This window comes from Monodelphis domestica, chromosome 2, assembly GCF_027887165.1.
Source record: "Monodelphis domestica isolate mMonDom1 chromosome 2, mMonDom1.pri, whole genome shotgun sequence".
Lineage (NCBI taxonomy): Eukaryota > Metazoa > Chordata > Mammalia > Didelphimorphia > Didelphidae > Monodelphis > Monodelphis domestica.
In genome coordinates this window covers 80,828,518-80,846,451 of record NC_077228.1, presented here as the reverse complement: position 1 = coordinate 80,846,451, position 17,934 = coordinate 80,828,518, and the positions used below count along the sequence as shown (strand labels likewise).

At 37.4% G+C, this 17,934-nt stretch overlaps 1 protein-coding gene across 2 annotated transcripts in view; it reads right to left on the bottom strand.

Annotated features, from left to right (window-relative positions):
* RGL1 (ral guanine nucleotide dissociation stimulator like 1) overlaps nt 1-17,934 on the bottom strand; it is a 347,473-nt gene that overhangs the window by 275,680 nt on the left and 53,859 nt on the right. The window contains exon 1 of one of the 2 annotated variants that reach the window (XM_056815636.1): nt 7,543-7,729. The exons of the other annotated variant lie outside the window; for it this stretch is intronic. The gene's annotated coding sequence lies outside the window, so the exon portion shown is untranslated. Of the gene's footprint in view, nt 1-7,542; nt 7,730-17,934 lie in introns of those variants that run through there. 2 annotated transcript variants of the gene reach the window in all.

The following is a 17,934-nucleotide window of genomic DNA, read 5'->3' as shown; positions in this document are numbered from 1 at the left end:
TGAGCCTCTGTTTCTCATATGTCAAACAGAGGTTAGATTAGACCATTTCCATGGTCTCCTCTGAATGAATCTATAATCTTGACATAAGATTTAAATTTCTGATTTCAAACTCTCAGGCTCTCCTTACTGGTCCTAAAAGAAATTAAATGAGTTAATAGTATATTGTTTGATTGTCTAAAACAAACGGTTTAATCAATTCAAGTATGAATAGGTGCCCACTATCTGCCGAACTAGGTGGCAAAGTAAATAGAGCTCGGGGCCTGGAGTAGGAAGACATTTTGAGTTCAATTCTGGCCTCACTTTCTAACTGTATGATTCTGCCTGGTCAAGTCACTTAGCCCTGTTTGTCTCAGTTTCCTCATTTGTAAAATAAGGTGGGAAAGGAAATGGCAAACCACTCTAAAATCTTTGCCAAGAAAACCCCAAATAGGATCATGAAGAATCTAAAGGCAGAAAGGACAAGATTGAGATGCATGAGAATGAATAACTGAAGATGGCACTGCCATTGTGAATCTGTAGGGCATGAGGATGGTTGTGGTTTTCACAAGACTACATATGCCTGGGAGACATAACAATTTGAGGAGAAAGAGGAAGCGTCTTGCTTTAGATATGCTATAGTTGAGATCCAAATTAAAGTAGCATTTTCTTGTAAATTACATTTTTTGTGATGGAATAGGACTACACTGTAAGAAATGATGAGCAGATTCATTTCAAAACAAAAACATAGGAAGACAAATATGAAATAATGAAAAGTGAAATAAGTAGCAACAAGAGAATATTGTATACAGCTAATGGATCAATGTCTGACGAATAACTTGTGAATGTCCACCTACAGAGAAAGAACTGATCAACAGAAACACAAAAGACATAGCTTATACATACTTTTTTTTTTTGGTCAAATGATGCCTTCTCTGGTGCAGGGAGGGGAGGGAGATATCTGGGAATTTTACAGTAACCAACCAAAAAATTAATTTTAAAAATGATAAATTGTGGTATTTTGACGCTCAGGTTGACATTCAATCTCTATTAGAACTTTGATTTAATTTTCTGTAAAATGAATATACTGACCTACTGATCTTCAGTCCTTTCTAGCCTTAAAATGCTATAGTTACATGTTTTGCATTTCACCAAAGTATATTGTATCCTCTCCAGGAGAGGGCAGTCCAGGGCTGAATGTCATGTTTGCACCAGTAACCATCAATAAAGAGTTCTGGATATGAAATCACAAGATTCAGGTTCAAATTCAATTGTGTGGCTCACCTCTCTATGGGCCTCAGTTTTCTTATCTGTAAAATGCAAGACTTTTGGATTTCTAGTCCAAAGCTCAGAGCTCTAGTTTTATAATTCTGTGTGACCTGTAGATCATTTTATATATCTATAAATGCTTGTAGAAAATGAAATAGAAGATGTAGCCCATAATAATAGTGAAAAGGTTCTAGTGGATTGGGTCATAGGATTTAAAGCTGGAAAGAACTTTAGACATTCCCTAATCTTTAAATTTTACAAATGAGGAAACTGAGGTCTAATTCAGGTTAAATACTTGCCTTGGCCACATGGTTACTAAGCAACATAGTTAAGGCTCATGTGTATGTCCTTCTCTTCCAAACCCAGCACTCTTTCCACTGTAGCAGTCCAAAGAGCATTATTCTGTGGTGGCCTCAAGAGGCAAAGGAATTGGCAAAATATTTAGTGGTGTTTTTATGACTCAAGGATGGGTAAGCTGTGTATTTCACAAGTGTCTTTTATTGTAATATTCTGGCATTAAATTTCATATTCAATTATTTTTTTAAAGCTTCATGGTATTTCCCTGGTGATTTATCGTCTGTCTCTTTCCCTTACTTCATTCTACATTTTTTCCTTCTGTTGTATATCTTAGTGGATCTTTTCCCTTGCTTTTTGCAGATTGTTTTTCCCCCTCAGTCTTAAGTTTTCTACCATATTTTTATACTATGTTCTATTTCTTCCCTTCTCTGTCCTTCCATTGAGTAACTTTAACCTTTCTTTCTCTCTCTTCTAACTTTCCCACTTCATTCCCTAGGTTTTTGCTTTTCACCTTACCCAAGTTACATTAACTTATGCTCACTTTTCTCTTCTTCTATTTACTTTGCCACTAATCTGGGTTGGGAGAGCTCCACCATTCATCGCCTCTAAAGGAAGAAAGCAACATAAGGATTTCATGAGATAAAAAGCTAGTATGAGCAGCTTCTCCTTGGGGAAAAGCCTGAAATCCTTTCACATTATCCTTCCTCACCCCACCCTAATTCAGAAAAACATAGATGTATATGATAGTAAAGAACAATCAGCCTTTTTTTTATCAGCAGGGCTTCTCTCCTTACTACTAAGGCTCCTAAGATTCAGGGCTGAAACAGCCCCTAAGAATCATCTAAGAGTTAGATTCTGATCTAATTTTACAATTGGGAAAGGAAAGCCTGGAGAAAGTAACTATTTGACCAAGGTCACACAGAGAGAAAGAAGGGTATACAAGATTTGAACGTAGGTCCTTTGACTGCTTCAAATCCAAAACTTGATCTATATACTGCCTCTGCAGGGAAAAGCTATCCATCTGGGTACTAAAAAAGGGGTCATTTTGCATCTTTGCAGGCCATCGGAGCTGAAGAAGAGCTCAGAAGTCACTTAGCCCATTACTATCCTTTCACAAAAGCTCACGAAATGAAAGGACTTGTTCAGTCTTACAGCATCCCAGAACTCGTCTCTCTGGCTGAGTCACTCTCATTCTCTTACAGTTCTCACTGCTGTCATCTCTTCTCCTCTGAGCTGGGCTTCTGCCACTTCCCTTAGCTTGGGCTAAAAGGCACACACAGGTGGTTTCCTTTTCTCCTTGGCCCTACCTCCTAGAAACAGCATACTGTGCAGCCTTGCTTTAAGTTTTTCTTTAAACTTTACTTTCTGTCTTAGTATTACTTCTAATTTGCCAGGGTCACCAAGATAGGAAGTGTCTATGGCCAGATGTGAACCCAGGTATTCTGATTCCAGGCCTGGTGCTCTACTCCCTGTGCTACCTTGATGTACCCAGCCTTTCTTTAAGTTTTGCAGAACCAAAGAATGCTTGAGCAAAAAGAGGCTCAAGAAGAGGGCAGAAAATCACCTAGTCTTGGCATCATATCAAATATATGGAAGCTGAGGCCCAGAGAAGAAAAATGAATTTAAGCCATGTCTTAACCAGGACGACTGAGGTCTTCTGATTTCAAGTTCAGTAATCCTTCCTTATGTTGTTTCCTCTTTATTGTCATTGAAGGGATGGGTTTGTTAGAAGGTTTTACACACTACAGAGATTTATTTGGGCGTCAAAAAAGAGAGGAAATTTATGGTTCTACAGAGGTAACATTTTTCACTTTGGTGGCCTTGGAGGCTGAATTCTTTTTTAGTCCCCTCTCTCTCAGCATCTGATAAGGATAGAAGGAGAAATGGGATGTAGCTTGTATCAAGCAAGTCAAACTACCACCTTTACTGAGACTTGAATGAAGAAAGCAAAGACCATCAACCAAGAGTTAGACCCCTGACTGCTGTTTCAGCTTCTAACTCAGCTCTCACAGCTGTCTTCCTGGGAGGAGCTCAGTGGAGTTGTGCTCAGACATGCTAAGGCCTTGTATGCAGCTTCACATGTATGCAAAGGCCAATAAACCTACCACTGGGCATTACCCCACAAACACACAGCCTCTCGCTGGATGACATCATTGAAGTTAAGTCCTTGTGTCCTGCCCGCATGTCCTCATTCCTCATTAGGCAAGTTAGAAAACACTCTCATTTGATTGGTTCTGACTATCTTCCCTGTGGATGGCAGGGCAACGTCCTAGTGGTGTCCCTTAACTCTTTGTCTAAAGCTTTACCTACATGAGAAGCCTGAAGGCATCAAGCCTTCGGCCAAAGTACACAATCAGTGGTGTGGTACGGAGTCAGCCCCCTATGTGCTGTCCTCAAATCAAGGGGAATGTGGATCTCCTTTGGAATCAGTTCTTGTTGGAGAATGTTCTCCTCTTCCCTGGTAAGTCAAGCTTTGTTAAGTGCTGTCTCTATGTGGTGGCTCTACTTCTCTTCATCCAAACTGTCATACACATTATAAATATGGAGCTGAAAGCAACCTTCAAATCCTATCCTTTCCTTTTGCAAATCAGGAAACTGAGGCTATTAGAGTTAAATGATTTGTCCAATGTCCTATAGCTAATAATATCCTTTTTGTAGATTCAAAAGCTGAGGCTCACAGGCTAAAGTAACTACCAAAGATGACACAACAGAGATAAACTTGAACTCAAAGCTCCTGACCTTTGAGTCGACTGTTCTTTCCAGAATCAGTCAGTCAATAAGCATTTCTTTAAGGGCCTACTCTGTGCCAGACACTGTGCTAAAGCCTAGGGAGACAAAGTCAGGCAAGAAGGCAAACCCCCCACTCCCAAGGAGCACATTGTCCAATATAGGAAGCAACATACGAACAAGACAGATTCAGGATAAACTGGAAACAAGAGAGAGAAGGCACAAGAGGGATCAGAAAAGACTTCCTTTAGAAGATGCATGTTTAGCCATCCACTAAGGAAAAATGTAGGGGATGAAGAATGCCTACCACTAAATTATATCATATATTTGAATAAAAATATATAAATTAAATATTAAAGTAAATACTTTATATCAGAAGGGATTTTTATATCCTCCTTAAAGGGAACCTCAAAGAGGGAATTTTACCCACCTCAAGGGGGATTTTATATTTTCCTAAAAGTTAACTTCAGGGGGGGAAATATTATGTATATTTTATATAATAATTTTTTGCAAAGGTTTTGTTTTCCATAGTATTATAAGATGGTTTTGAATTTTTATCTTTAGGCAGTTTTGTTTCTGTAATAGTATAGGTAAAAGTATGTTATTTTGTTATTAGAAATGTATATAATTGAATTTTCTGTAATATGTGGTTTGCACTTTGTAAGATTTTTCCTGACTTTCTTTCATTCTTCTTTTCTTTAACTCCCCCTGTCTCTAAAAATAGAATTATAGAACAAGTTTAGGTTAAAGATCTATTTGGGGAGAAAATTGTTTTCTCCCAAATTTATCTCAGGGGGGAAATGTTAGGATAAGAATTTAAATTAGCTAATTAACCTAGTTGGAAATAAGGATTTAGTATAGAGAAAGAGTTTTAAATTTTACCTTGGCTCCTTTAAGCAGAGAAGGAAAGAATTATCTGTGGGTCACTTTAAGAGAATTTCCGGAAAGGAAAAACATTTGGAGAATGGCTCACTCTCTGGAGCTTCCTGGCTTGGAGGAGGTAGCTGCAGAGTTGGCTCTGATAAATCTGTAAATGTTTTTCATGAGATTAACTTTGGAGAAGGAGAGAAACATCTTTCATCTGAAGATTTGTAAAAGTGATGAGAGAAAAGCAGCCAAGAGGGGGCGCTGTTTTCCTCTCGCTGAAGCAGCAGCAGGTTTAGGCACCCTGCTGCGAGTGCTAGAGAAGATTACTGGTCTAGCTGCCGTTTAGTTGACAATCAGTTTGAAGCAGCTGGAAGATTTTTAAAGATCATTTAAGGAAATTTATATAATTTTAAGATCAACTATTAGAATAGCTTAGTAAGTTAGATATTATATCTTTAGAAAGAGAGGAAGTTAGGTCTGATCTCATCAAACATGAAGAATCCCTTGAGGGACAGTTGGGGTTTGGGGATAGTTAGAAATCTTAGTGTTATATTTAAGATATCCTTCTTTATTTCTAGCTCCTTTCCCTGAGAGTGAATAATAAATATTACTGGATTAAGCTGTATCCAGCAAGTTTATCAACCCTCGTCCACTAGAGCTCCCTGACAGCATTAGCCAATCAATATCCACTGGCCATAAATATCAATATATCAACAAGATCAAATTTATACATAACAGCAAGTAGGTTTGCATTTGTAATCCTAGCCTTGAACTCATCCAAAAACCATGATTTTTACACATATTTGACTATCTTGATGTGATTCCACAAGAAAAAGTCTAATGGAGATAGATCAGGTGACTGAGGGGGCCAACCAAAAGGATCTCTTATGCCAATGTAGCAGTCTGAGGAAGTGGTATCCAGAAACCGTCACATATAGTGCATGACAAAATAGAAATTCACAATTATCCAAAATTCTTTAAATTAATGAATATGAAAAAAATCTCAATAACTGAACTTTTAAACAATGTTTTCATAAGTCTGCTACATTTACACTCTGGAAAGGTGCGAGTTTAAAACTGCGCTAAGACTTGGGACTAGAGATTTCTCCACTAATTTAACTATTTCCCTTTAATCTTAGTCATAGCGGACTTGTTTGTGCTCATAAAAAGCTTTTAGTTTTATGCGCTCAAAATTGTCTTATCATTTGTGAACATCTCTACCCTTTGTTTTATCATCCTTACTTTTTCTTCCCAGCCTTAGGTGATTATGAGATTTGGCATTCCAAGCATTATTCTCATAGGACTATGAGGACATCATATGATATTCATTCTCTATTACCTGGTCTAATCTCTGTCTTCTAAAACATCTTTTAAAAACTCAAAGTTCACTCGGGATTTCCCTGTGTTTCTGCACTAGTCTTAAAGCAAACATATTCTCTGTCTACAAGTCATATTATTTAAAAAGACACCCAGGTAGAGATTTTAAATAACTCAAACTCAGAAAAGAAGATAGATGTAGATGTAAAGGTACTGTCAAAATAAATAAAACCTCCTGGTCTTGATGGATTCAGAGGAAGACTCTATCAAATTTTTAAAGAATAGTTGGTGCCCATATTTCACAAATTATTCTCAAAAACTGAGGAAGGGAGCACCCTATCAGCATCCTTTTAGGAGACAAATATAGCCCTAATGCCTAAGTCAGAGAAAGAGAAAATATAGAAAGAAATATAGAAAACAGGCCAATATCATTGACTCAAAATTTGTAAATGAAATCCTATCACATTATTGAGAAAGGAAGATGCCGTAGGTGATGGAAAGATAGTAGGTGATGGTATTGTAACTACATAGTTAACTTCATAAATTCACTATGTCTGATTTTTTTAGCTCTAACTTGGTCTCTTTACGTCCTGCACCTTTACCCTTTAGTAATCTTCAGAGTTAGGACTAAAGTATTAACCACTTAAAAAAAAATAAAGCAGAGTTATCACAAACCGTTTCTTTAACCCTAGCATTGGATAATAGTTCTCTGTTTAGCATCCTTCGCTTTCAGAAATCTAAATCCAATTTAATGCTTCCCACAACTAATGTACACATTCTCAGCTCCTAAACTACTGAGCACGGCATTTACTTTGAGCCAATGCCCTATCTTCCTTGTCAAAAAAAAAAGTTATGGTGGCTTGAATGAACTTGAGTAGCATCAAGCCCCAGAAACCTAATGGTGAAATGTGGTCCCTCTAGAATCTACCGGGTAGATGGATAACGAGCTCTCCCGTCCACACAGTAGGTGGGCATGTATGTCCACACACATATGCAACACTCCAAGCACACACAGTGCCTGGAACCAAGGTAACTCCACTAAACCACTGGCAGAAACAATTTCAGCTAAACTAAAAATGAGCCACTTACAACCAAAGGCTGTCTTGACTTCATGCTGACGTCTCCCTCCCATCAGAGTTTACAATGGCGAGCTGTCAAGTGAATGCCTCATGGACTACTCCGGCTGCTGAAGGCCTCACACAGCAACTTTACAATGATAAAATAATAACTGCGTGTCAATCAGCCCTTCCTTGAGGAGCTCTGTGCAGTGTCTGTCAGTGCTGCCTGACGACAAGGCCCCTCCTAGACCATTTGCTGCCAGGAAACAGTAACTGCCAGAAAATGTTCTTGTGGCCTGTGAACAGGCCCGCCCCCAGCCCCTCCACCCCCACCCCCACAGGGTAGCTGTATTCAAGAATTTTTCTCATTTCTATAGCCCTTCAAATGGGCTTGTAAAATAGCTGGTTATCATTTAATCTTCACAGCACCTTTGTTTGGTAAGCCCACAATATTAACCTTTTTTTTTTAATAAATGGAAAACTGAAGTGATGTATACAAGAACACAGAAACTTATTATGTGAACCGAATAATTCTGCCCATACATACACAGCACCCCAGCACACACGTATGAAGTCTTGTGACATTATCCATTCTTTTCATGTGCACTAGCCTAAATCACCCCCAAAAAGATGAAAAGATTCTCAATAGCAGGAGCTAGAAAACATCTATTCCCTAATAAGGGACTAACTTACTGTTAGCACCTCCATATATACATCCTCTAGTGATTTTAAGGGGCCAACGAAATGAAAATCAGCCTCTTTGCACGAAAAGGAAAGTTGGGGAGCCCTGGCCTTCTGCTCTGGTAGTTGGAAAACCTGGAATATAAATTATGTCATTATGTGACTTTGGGGGTCATTTAACTGTAACGTGTCTCGTTTTCCCATTTGTAAAATGGAGATTGCATTGTTTTCACCATTTAACTCACAGGGTTTTGGTCAGCAAAGTACCTTAAAATGCTATATAAATTCCTAGATGTGTGACCCTGGGCAAGTCACTTATCCCAAACTGCTTAGCCTTCAATGCTCTCCTTCCTCAGAACTAATACTTAGTATTGATTCTAAAAGAAAGGTAAGGGTTTTTTTGTTGTTGTTTTTTTACAAATGCTTCATAAAAGTGACATGATTATTATTATCCTAAACTGGTGAGTGAATCTGAATTCTTACTGTTGCTGTTATGTGGAGTTCATTAAAATACATCCTAGCACTGTGAACTGATACAACCATTCTGGAAAACAATATGGAACCACTCTCAAAACTGTGCATACCTTTAACCAGCAACACCACTCCTGGGCCTGTATCCCAAAGAGATCAGAGATGAGGGGAAATTACCTATCTCTACAAAAGTATTTTAGCGGCTCTTTTTGTTGTGGCAAAGAATTGGAAACAGAGAGGTTGTCCATCACTTGGGGAATGCATGAACAGGTTATGATATATGGTTGTAATGGAGTGCCATTGCACCATCAGAAATTACAAGCAGAATGAATTCTAAAACATCTGGAATGAAGCATACAATAACAGAAATATTATAAGATAATCAACTGTGAAGCTAACCAGTAAAGTAAATTCCCAAGATATCCACAAGGGACCCATGCTACAGATCAAAGCATGCCATCTTCCACTTTATTTCCTCCATGAGATTTTTACTGTATGTGTGACATGTATCTTCTATCATGGCATGAGCAATATGGAAGTACATATTACATGAAAACACTGGTATAACCTATGTTGGATTGTTTACCACCTAGAAGGGAAGAAAGGGAGGGAGGAAGAAAATCTGAATACTAAATTGTCAAAAAATAATTGTCAAAATTGTTTCTACATATAGCTGAAATAATTAACTAATTAATTTTTTAAAATTACTTCCTAGCTACTTCATAAGAACTTGGGTAAGGTTAGTGAGATCTACATATGAATAGATTCCTGGATGGAAAGGTATTCTGGGAGAATATGACAAAACTGAAATCTTTGTGTAATCCTTTCCTTTATTCTTTTTCCCAGATTAAGGAGTTCTGGTCACCCTGACAATAATAATTTGACAAAATTACTATGCTACCATCTACTCCTTGTAATTCCTCACTAGCTCACTCAGCACAGAGGGCCTCCACTGACTTATGGTATGTCAGACACCACCAAGACTAGCAGACAGAAGGATTTAACATTAGGTATACATGCTCCTATCAACTGGCTTGGTTACTAATTATACAGGTATTTGCTTTGAATGCAAAAATTCAAAGTATAGGACTGACACTACAGATTTTTTTTCAGAATTGAAAGAGACTTCAGCAGTCATCTGGTCCAACTCCTACACACATAAAAAAATCCGTCCTGTAAAACACCTGAAGAGTGGTCATCTAGCCCTTTTTTGAAGATCTCCATTGAGGGATGGATCCCCACCATTTTCTGAGGCAAACCATCTAGTGTTAATCACTATACAGTTTTCCCTAAATGTATCTCTTCACTGCTTCTACCCTTTGTTCCTTGTTGTATCCTCTGGAGCCAAGCAGATGAGGTCAAATTTCTCTTCCACATGATAGGGCTTCAGATAGGTACTTTAGAAATCTATTTATTTTGTCTTTCTGGAGTCTTTTCTTCTCCAAGCTAACCATCCCCGACTCCTTCCATTGATCTTCATGTGGCATGGAGACATGCCACCATCTTTCATTTGTATGAAGATTAACGATAAGGATCACAATCATCGAATCTCAAGGTAGGAAGGAAGCTTAAGGCCATCTGGTCTAACTCATATCTGAATGAAAATCTCCACCCCAACATGTGCTCATCCAGACACTTCTTGGAAGACCCTGAATGAAAAGAACACACACCCTTCAAGGTCATCTGTTCCATCCAGGGGCAGACATTTTTTAAAAGAAATTCTTCCTTAAATCAAACTGAAACCTGCCTCTCTACAACTTCCACTGGTATTCCTGCTTCTGTCCTTAGAGGCAAAACAAAAAAAAAAAGCAGAATTCCTTGTCTACTTGACAGCTCTTTACTCCAAATAGTTGCTCCTCTTCAGGCCAAACATTCCTCGTTTGACCCTTCACCGTCTTTGTCACCTTCCTCTGTGTGCTCACCAAGGTATCAATGTCCTTCCGAAACTACGGTGCCCTGAACTGGGAGTGTTTTTGAACATTTGGAAACAGGCATCTGACAGATGATCCATCTATAAATGAACGCACCTTAGCACCAGACGGTCAAATATATCAACTATAGTTGATCTTGACTTTCCCATGTGCACACACGGAGAGTCTAGGCCACAGGGAAGATTGCAGCTGACAAAGTATAACACCATTTGTTCAGCATTCAAACAGTTTCTTAGTGGCAAAATAATGTCACAGAAAGGACAGCAGAGAAGGAGTCAGAAAACCTGAGTTTGAATCCAAAGCTGTCATTTACTAGCTGAGTGGACTTGGGCAAGTCCACTTACTACTCTGAATAGTTGGTTTTATCATCTGTAAGAGGGGGATGATTGTATTTGTGCTAGTTACTTCACAGAGTTATTGAGATGATCAAGCATATTGTATGTGAGGTCTTGTGTAACTATGAAGCACTATTTGGATTACACTATCATCACAGGATGGCATAACCCAATGAACTGCTAGTATATCCTATTCTTCCTCTATACATCAGGAATGATATTTTTTTTGTTGCCATCAAAGCAGCAATGTGCTGAAGCTAGACTGAACTGGCTCTTAAGAGTCTTAAATTTTCAACGTGAATATAAGGACTTGATTTATTGTTTGTCTAGTTTCAAGAAAGTGGTAAAGAAAATGTTAATAATGTATATTAAACTTAAAAGCATGTTATAGGCATATTTCCTAGACCCCTATCCAGAGAGCTGATTATTAAACATTTACCAATTCACTCCTGCTCAAAAGGGTCCTGGAAGTCCTCATTAATAAATGTTTGTAGAGTTCCTATAAATGCAAAAGTCCTTATTAGAAATTCTTACATCTAGAATGACTCTCATGAAAGGCACTGATATAAATAAGCACCTGAATTTCTTTCCTAGGACTAACTAGAACCAAAATTTTTCAAGATTCTGAAATATTCATCGACCTAGACAATTAACCCAGACGTATGGGACAAAGAGTACCTAGAATAATTGAAAAAAATTGGCTATCCAAGAATAAGAACTATACCATGCCTGAGTCTTTTAAAGATATCTTATTGCATTTACAGTGAAAGAGCTGCACAATGCCTGCAGTCTGAAGGTGCCATCAGCATGATATCATATCTGAACGAACAGCCTCACACATGGAACATGTCACACACACCTTCTCTTTTATTTGGCCATGATTTTTTTCCACTTAGATCATCCAAGAGCTTGGGGGATTAAAAGTTGAATCCTTGAGATTCTATGAACTTCTTTGCTTTTTTGTTTTCGAGGCCTGGCTGAAAACAGCTGCAGAAATACCAAGACCTCGGAGGAAAGGCTGGTCTCACCGTGCTTTCAGTCAGACTGCAAGTTGGAAGGAGAAATCTCCCAAGCCTGTTTTCCTCAAATCCACAGCCCTGGTAAAAGTTGCTGCCAAAAATTTCTGGGTCTGAGACAAGGTTTTGAAATGGGGCTCCCTTCTTTTCCAAATCTCTCTCCTGAGTTTAGCTGTAGGTCTGGCCTTGCATATAACTGTGTCAGGAGCAGTAGTCACAGCTGTATCCAGCTTTGCAGACTTGATTGCTGATCTCTGGTGAACTTGAATTTGAACTCCAACTTCAAAGACTGAATCCCATGACATAGGTTGCCAACAATTGGCCAGAGCACATTTCCACACTGGCTAAAAGACACATACTTGGGCTGCAGTGATGTTCGGCAAGTTTTGTGGGTCAGGCTGGCAAATGTCAAGAATTTTAGTTGATGTCTCAGAACTTTGTCACTGAAATTCCAGCATAATCCAGAGGAAGGTTAGCAGGAAAAGTTTAGCTGTCCTCAGTACAGAGACGGTGGCTTAGGAACTTTAATTAGATCTCTGCTAAGTCCCAAATGATATCAGACTCCATCCTCAGAGCACTCTTACAAGAAGTCAGCTCTGCATTCCCTGCCATGGCATCTGCATCACTGCCTTCCAACTGGGAAGATGGCAACCTGCCACACCACACTTTCCCAGGGGCCACCTCACCTAAAACTTGAGTAGCTGCTGTTCTTGGAAACAACAGTTAACCTCTTTCTTCCCAGAAAAAAATATTAATATCCTGCAATCCCTTATAAAGAAATCAACTGTTTTCATGGCCAAATGACTATAATCATATGTAATAAGTCAAAAGCAAGGAAGACTTTTAAAGTGATAGAAAAAAAAAGCAAAGAAGATGACCACTGAACTCTCTGCAGTTGAAAAGCCAGCCCTGAGATATACTGTCACTTCCTCTACCATCCCCCCCAAGCAACCAATACCCCAAAGAGCAAACTGTTTTCTCCTCAAAACCTACTCCTCCGTCCAACTTCTCTATTTCTTGTAATGAGACCATTGACTTCCAGGACAATAGACTCCAAATAGTAACCATTTATTCTTATCTCGCTCTCAGACCCCATGTCTAATCAGTTGCTAATTTTTTTTCTTCCAGGCTAATTATACATTACTTCCCTTCATGCTCCAGCCAGGCTGGATTCTACATCCACAATACTAGCAGCAAACATCACAATATCACCAGTAGTCATCATCTTTCCAAGTATTTTCCATTTCTTCCCTTCATTCACACTATATTCCAGCCAAACTAGCCTGCTAGCTACTTCATGAACTGGACATTCATCGCCCATATTGGTCCTTTGGACAAACAGTTCCACATGCCTGGGCAGCATTCCTTCTTTGTTTTTACTATTTAGAATCTATAGCTTCTTTCAAGACTCATCTGAGATCTTCTGCCCCTAAAAAGCCTTTCATTATCCACTCAGTTACAAGGGTTCTCTCTCCTCTAACTGCCTAGAAATTTAGCCCAGGTCATTATCTTGCACTTAATAAATATTTGTTATATTGAATTTAATTGCTAATGCGGGTTCCATAATAAAAGAAAACTAACCTCATCCCTAAGCAATCCTTTCATTTTTGATAGCTCTAATAATGACAAAGCTCTTTCTTACATCAAGCCAAAGCTGTCATTTCTGCAACTTTTATCTATGACTCCTTCAGAACCAAACAGAACAAGTCCAATTCTTCATTTACTCAAATACTTCAAATTCTTTAAGATGGTTATTATGTTATCATTAAGCCTCCTTTTCTCAAGTTGAAGCATCTCCTACTGATTTTTGCATGACATTCTTACCAGATTCCTCTGCAACTTGCCCATCCTTCTTTAGATGGGCACTACCTTATTATCGTCCTTCCTAAAACAGGCTGTTTCAAATTGGACAGAACACTCCAGATGTGGTCTAAGGCAGTGAACAGTAGGACTGTCACCTCCCTCACTCTGGACACTTCAAAATTTAAGTATAATTGTGTATGAATATTTCCTGCAACAATGCAGATCACAGCCACTTTAAAATTGAGTAAATGGTGGCTAAACTTGTGATAAGCCTCTTCTAAAACAGCTATGTTGATCCTGGAACAACCTATTATTGGGTGTTTCCTTAAAGCCTTTATGTGCTAGTAGGACCTTGTAGTGCCATTGTTCTACTGCAATGGCCTTAAAAATCCAGGACCACTAAAATCATTCAGGAAATTGTTAGCTGAAACCACTGGAGCAAACAGTGCTCTGGACACTAAGATTCTAAATACAAGAGAAGATTTCATTAAGTTTGGGGTGGTCATTTCATGGGCAGTCTACTAAAAACCTCATATAGTTTCACACAACGTTGTATATCTGTAAGTATACTTGTAAAATTGATTTTTTAACACAAATGTATAACTACACTTGTTCATATTATATTTAATATTAAAAGATATGACCCACCATTCCTAGACTAGGAAGATCTTTTTAGATCTTAATTCTGTCATCTAGTATATAAACTATCTGTCTTTCAGCTTTGTGTCATTTACAAATCTGATAAGGATGTCATCCAAATCCTTAATAAAAATGTTAAAAAACATAAGGCCAAGAATGTTCACTAGGGTACCCCACTAGAGATCCCCCCCAAGTTAATACAAGACCATTAACGATTATACTTCAAAGAAGAACACTCAATCAGTTTCACAAACACTAAATTGCCCAAATTGCCCAGCCTTTACCTCTCCCTCTGTAGGTTTTATTATTATGAAGATCAAGTGAAATAATACATGCAATGTAACCAGCAAATTTTAAAGTACTATATGTACTTATCATATATTATTATATATTATTTAATCATTATGGTGGGTGCTATATAAAAATGAAGTGAATACAAAATTGATTGGTCCTAAGCAGTTCTTGCCTTGTTTCATCCATCTCCTTTACACAGAAGAGGAGAGAAATGAGTCCAGGGACAACATCATATATAACAATGTCTACAATAGGCAGGGCTCAATGGCCCTATCTGTTCTTCACCCCTCCCCTTAATGCCTTAACCTAATAGGAATGATTACAATAAAAGGAAAATAATCTACTAAAGTTATATTGTCTAACGCTGTGACAGAGGGCACAAACAATCAATCAGGCCCACAATCTAGGTGTCAATACTTCATTCTTCTCATCTCCCATATTCAATCTGTTGCCAAGGCATGTCACTTCTACTTTTGTGACATCTCTCATATCTTTTCCCCTCTCTCTCTTTTGATACTGCCACCACCCTGAAGGAGATCCCCATTTACCTCACCTTTGGACTATTGCCATAGCTTTCTGGCTTGTCTCCTTACCTCAAGTCCCTGTGTACTCCAATACATCCTCTGCTTAGCTTTGATCAGTGTCAGTATCAATGCCCATACCATGTCACTCCTCTTCCAACAAATTCTAGCGGCTCCACATTGACTTTAGGATCAAATATATTCTCTTTCTGGCTTTTAAAGCCCTTCGTAAGCTGGTATCCAGTCTTCTTATACCTTGCTTGCATCCCCATCCTATTTGATTAAGTAGCACTGGCCTCTTTGCTGTTCCTTGCAGATGATATTCCATTTCCCAACTCTGAAAATTTTCACTGGCTGTCCTCCAACCCTAGGATATTCTTCCTCTTCTTTTCTGCCTCTTGGCTTCCTTCAAGACTCAGCTAAAATCTCAACTTTTGCATAAGGCCTTTCTCAATCTCCCATAATGCTAATATCTTTGTTCAAAGATTATTTCAAACATCTTGTATATTTCTTGGTTTTACATAGTCATTTTCATGTTTTCTCTCCCATTAGTTTGTGAGATCCTTGAAGACAAAGACTATCTTTTGCTTTTCTTTGAATCTCCAATGCTTAGCATAGTACTTGCCACATAATAGATGCTTAATAAAGGATAATTGACTTAAATTTCAAAGAATAAATTACAGAAACAGAAGAAATAAAGTACTAATAAAAACAGAGCATTCAGAATGAGTATGGCATAAATTCATTATATACTACCTCAGTTAGACATCTAAAGTATTTTATTCAGTTTCAGGCAACACATTAAGAAGGACATTGCTGACCAATTTAACTTGAAGCCATGTTAAAATGAGGATCATTTTGAAGCTTATGAATGTTGAACATAAAGGAACAAAATACTTAAAGGGAATTAGATAACTATAGTAGCAACATTCAGGAAATATTAGACTTCTTTTGATTAGCCTCCAAGGGCAGAACTAGAACCAATGGTAAGGTGTTCAGTGAAATATATCAACTCAATATAAGGAAAAATTTAATGAACTACCATGGTGAGGACTTGAATTCCCTATCATAGGAGCTCTTTAAGTGAACCTAGATATCCACTTGTCAGGAATGTTATAGAAATATTTATGGTTTGGATAGGAGTTAGACTAGATAATTAGACTCTTAAGAAAGATATATACATCAATTTAATTGCTATTTTACTAATTTACATTATTTTAATAGAGATAAGTTATGAGTTTTAAAATAAAAGGTATGGTTTTAATTGTTTATCTGTCAAGTCAAAAAACCAATAAAGAAACGATTATTTCAAAGTTGCCTATTCAGTATTTTTATTCCTATATAGTTACTTTCTTCAAATAAGTTTTCAGTTTCTCTATAAACAAACCCAACTGCTTTGTAAACTCTCGCTGGAATTTAATGATTTTGCAATTACTTTTGTTGTTAGTTTTAATATCCTGTTTTAAATTTCAGATGTGATTCACATATTATATGTTCAATGTTTTTACAAAAAAATCTGCTTGGGTTTATAAAAAATAACTTTTTCTTGGAACTTTAAAAAATGTCTTACATTGTTATATGGAAATGATACTGTTTTAAAAACAAAAATGCTGCCTTGTGATTCAAATTTCTAACCCTGGTCCTTTCAGAAGTAAAAATGCTATTTATTTATAAAGTGTCAAACTATTTCAAGTTTTTTTAAATACGCTAATACTAAAATGCACATGTTAATCATCTATATTTTACCGAGCAGGAAAAAGGCCTAAAGAAGCTCAGTGTCTTGTCCCAAGTCATGCAACTAATAAAGTAGGTGTAATGGGATTTGAGCCCAGTTCATCTACTTATCAAGTCTAGTGCTCCTTGTGCAATAGGTATTATTACTATGAGCATCAAATAAAGTAATACATGCAAAGTAATTTGCAAACCTTAAAGTATTATATGTGCTAACTGATATTAATAGTACAAATAAGTTCAAAATGTATCTTTTGGAGAGAGGAGAAGATAATTTACTAAAAAATAAAAAAAGCCAAACAATTCCAGATCATTATTTTTATTTTAAGGACAAAAACCTTGTTATTAGTGTTTGAAGGTACAAGACATACTAAAGAATCTCAAATAATTCCAAGAATTAGAAAGTATATCCTCGACTAATGGTGGCATCTAAGCATTTACTTTTAGTGTTTTTCAGAAAAAATATTTTTGACAATCTCAGCTTTTTAACCATTCAATTATCACTAAGACAGGCAGTTCAAAATACTTTGTACACTTCAAATATGCACATACATAATGTATCTTCAATAAAACAAAACAAAAACTGTAAGAATTTTTTAAAAAAATGATTAACTACTGAGAGTTCTTGATGCATTTAGTTCACTTCTGTCATACTCTTTTTAGCCATTAGTTAGAATTAGTATTGATAAGCAGCAGAAATAGGTTTAAATCCCATTAACATTACTTTATTAACTGTAAGACTTTGGACAAGTTTCTTTTTATGCATCTGTTAAAATATAAATGACAATATCTGTGTAATGGGGGATTGGCTCCTGAGCTCCATCCCTATAAGCATGCATAGAGTATTGCTGATGCAATATCCCATGAAGAAGCAGCGAGGGAGCCAATTCTTAGAGTTACTTATGATGACTATAATGGAAAAACTTTGAAGGGAGATTCTATAACTTGTTCTGATCTGCTTATTATGAGTGGTTATGTGCTTCTTTGGATGGCTATGACCA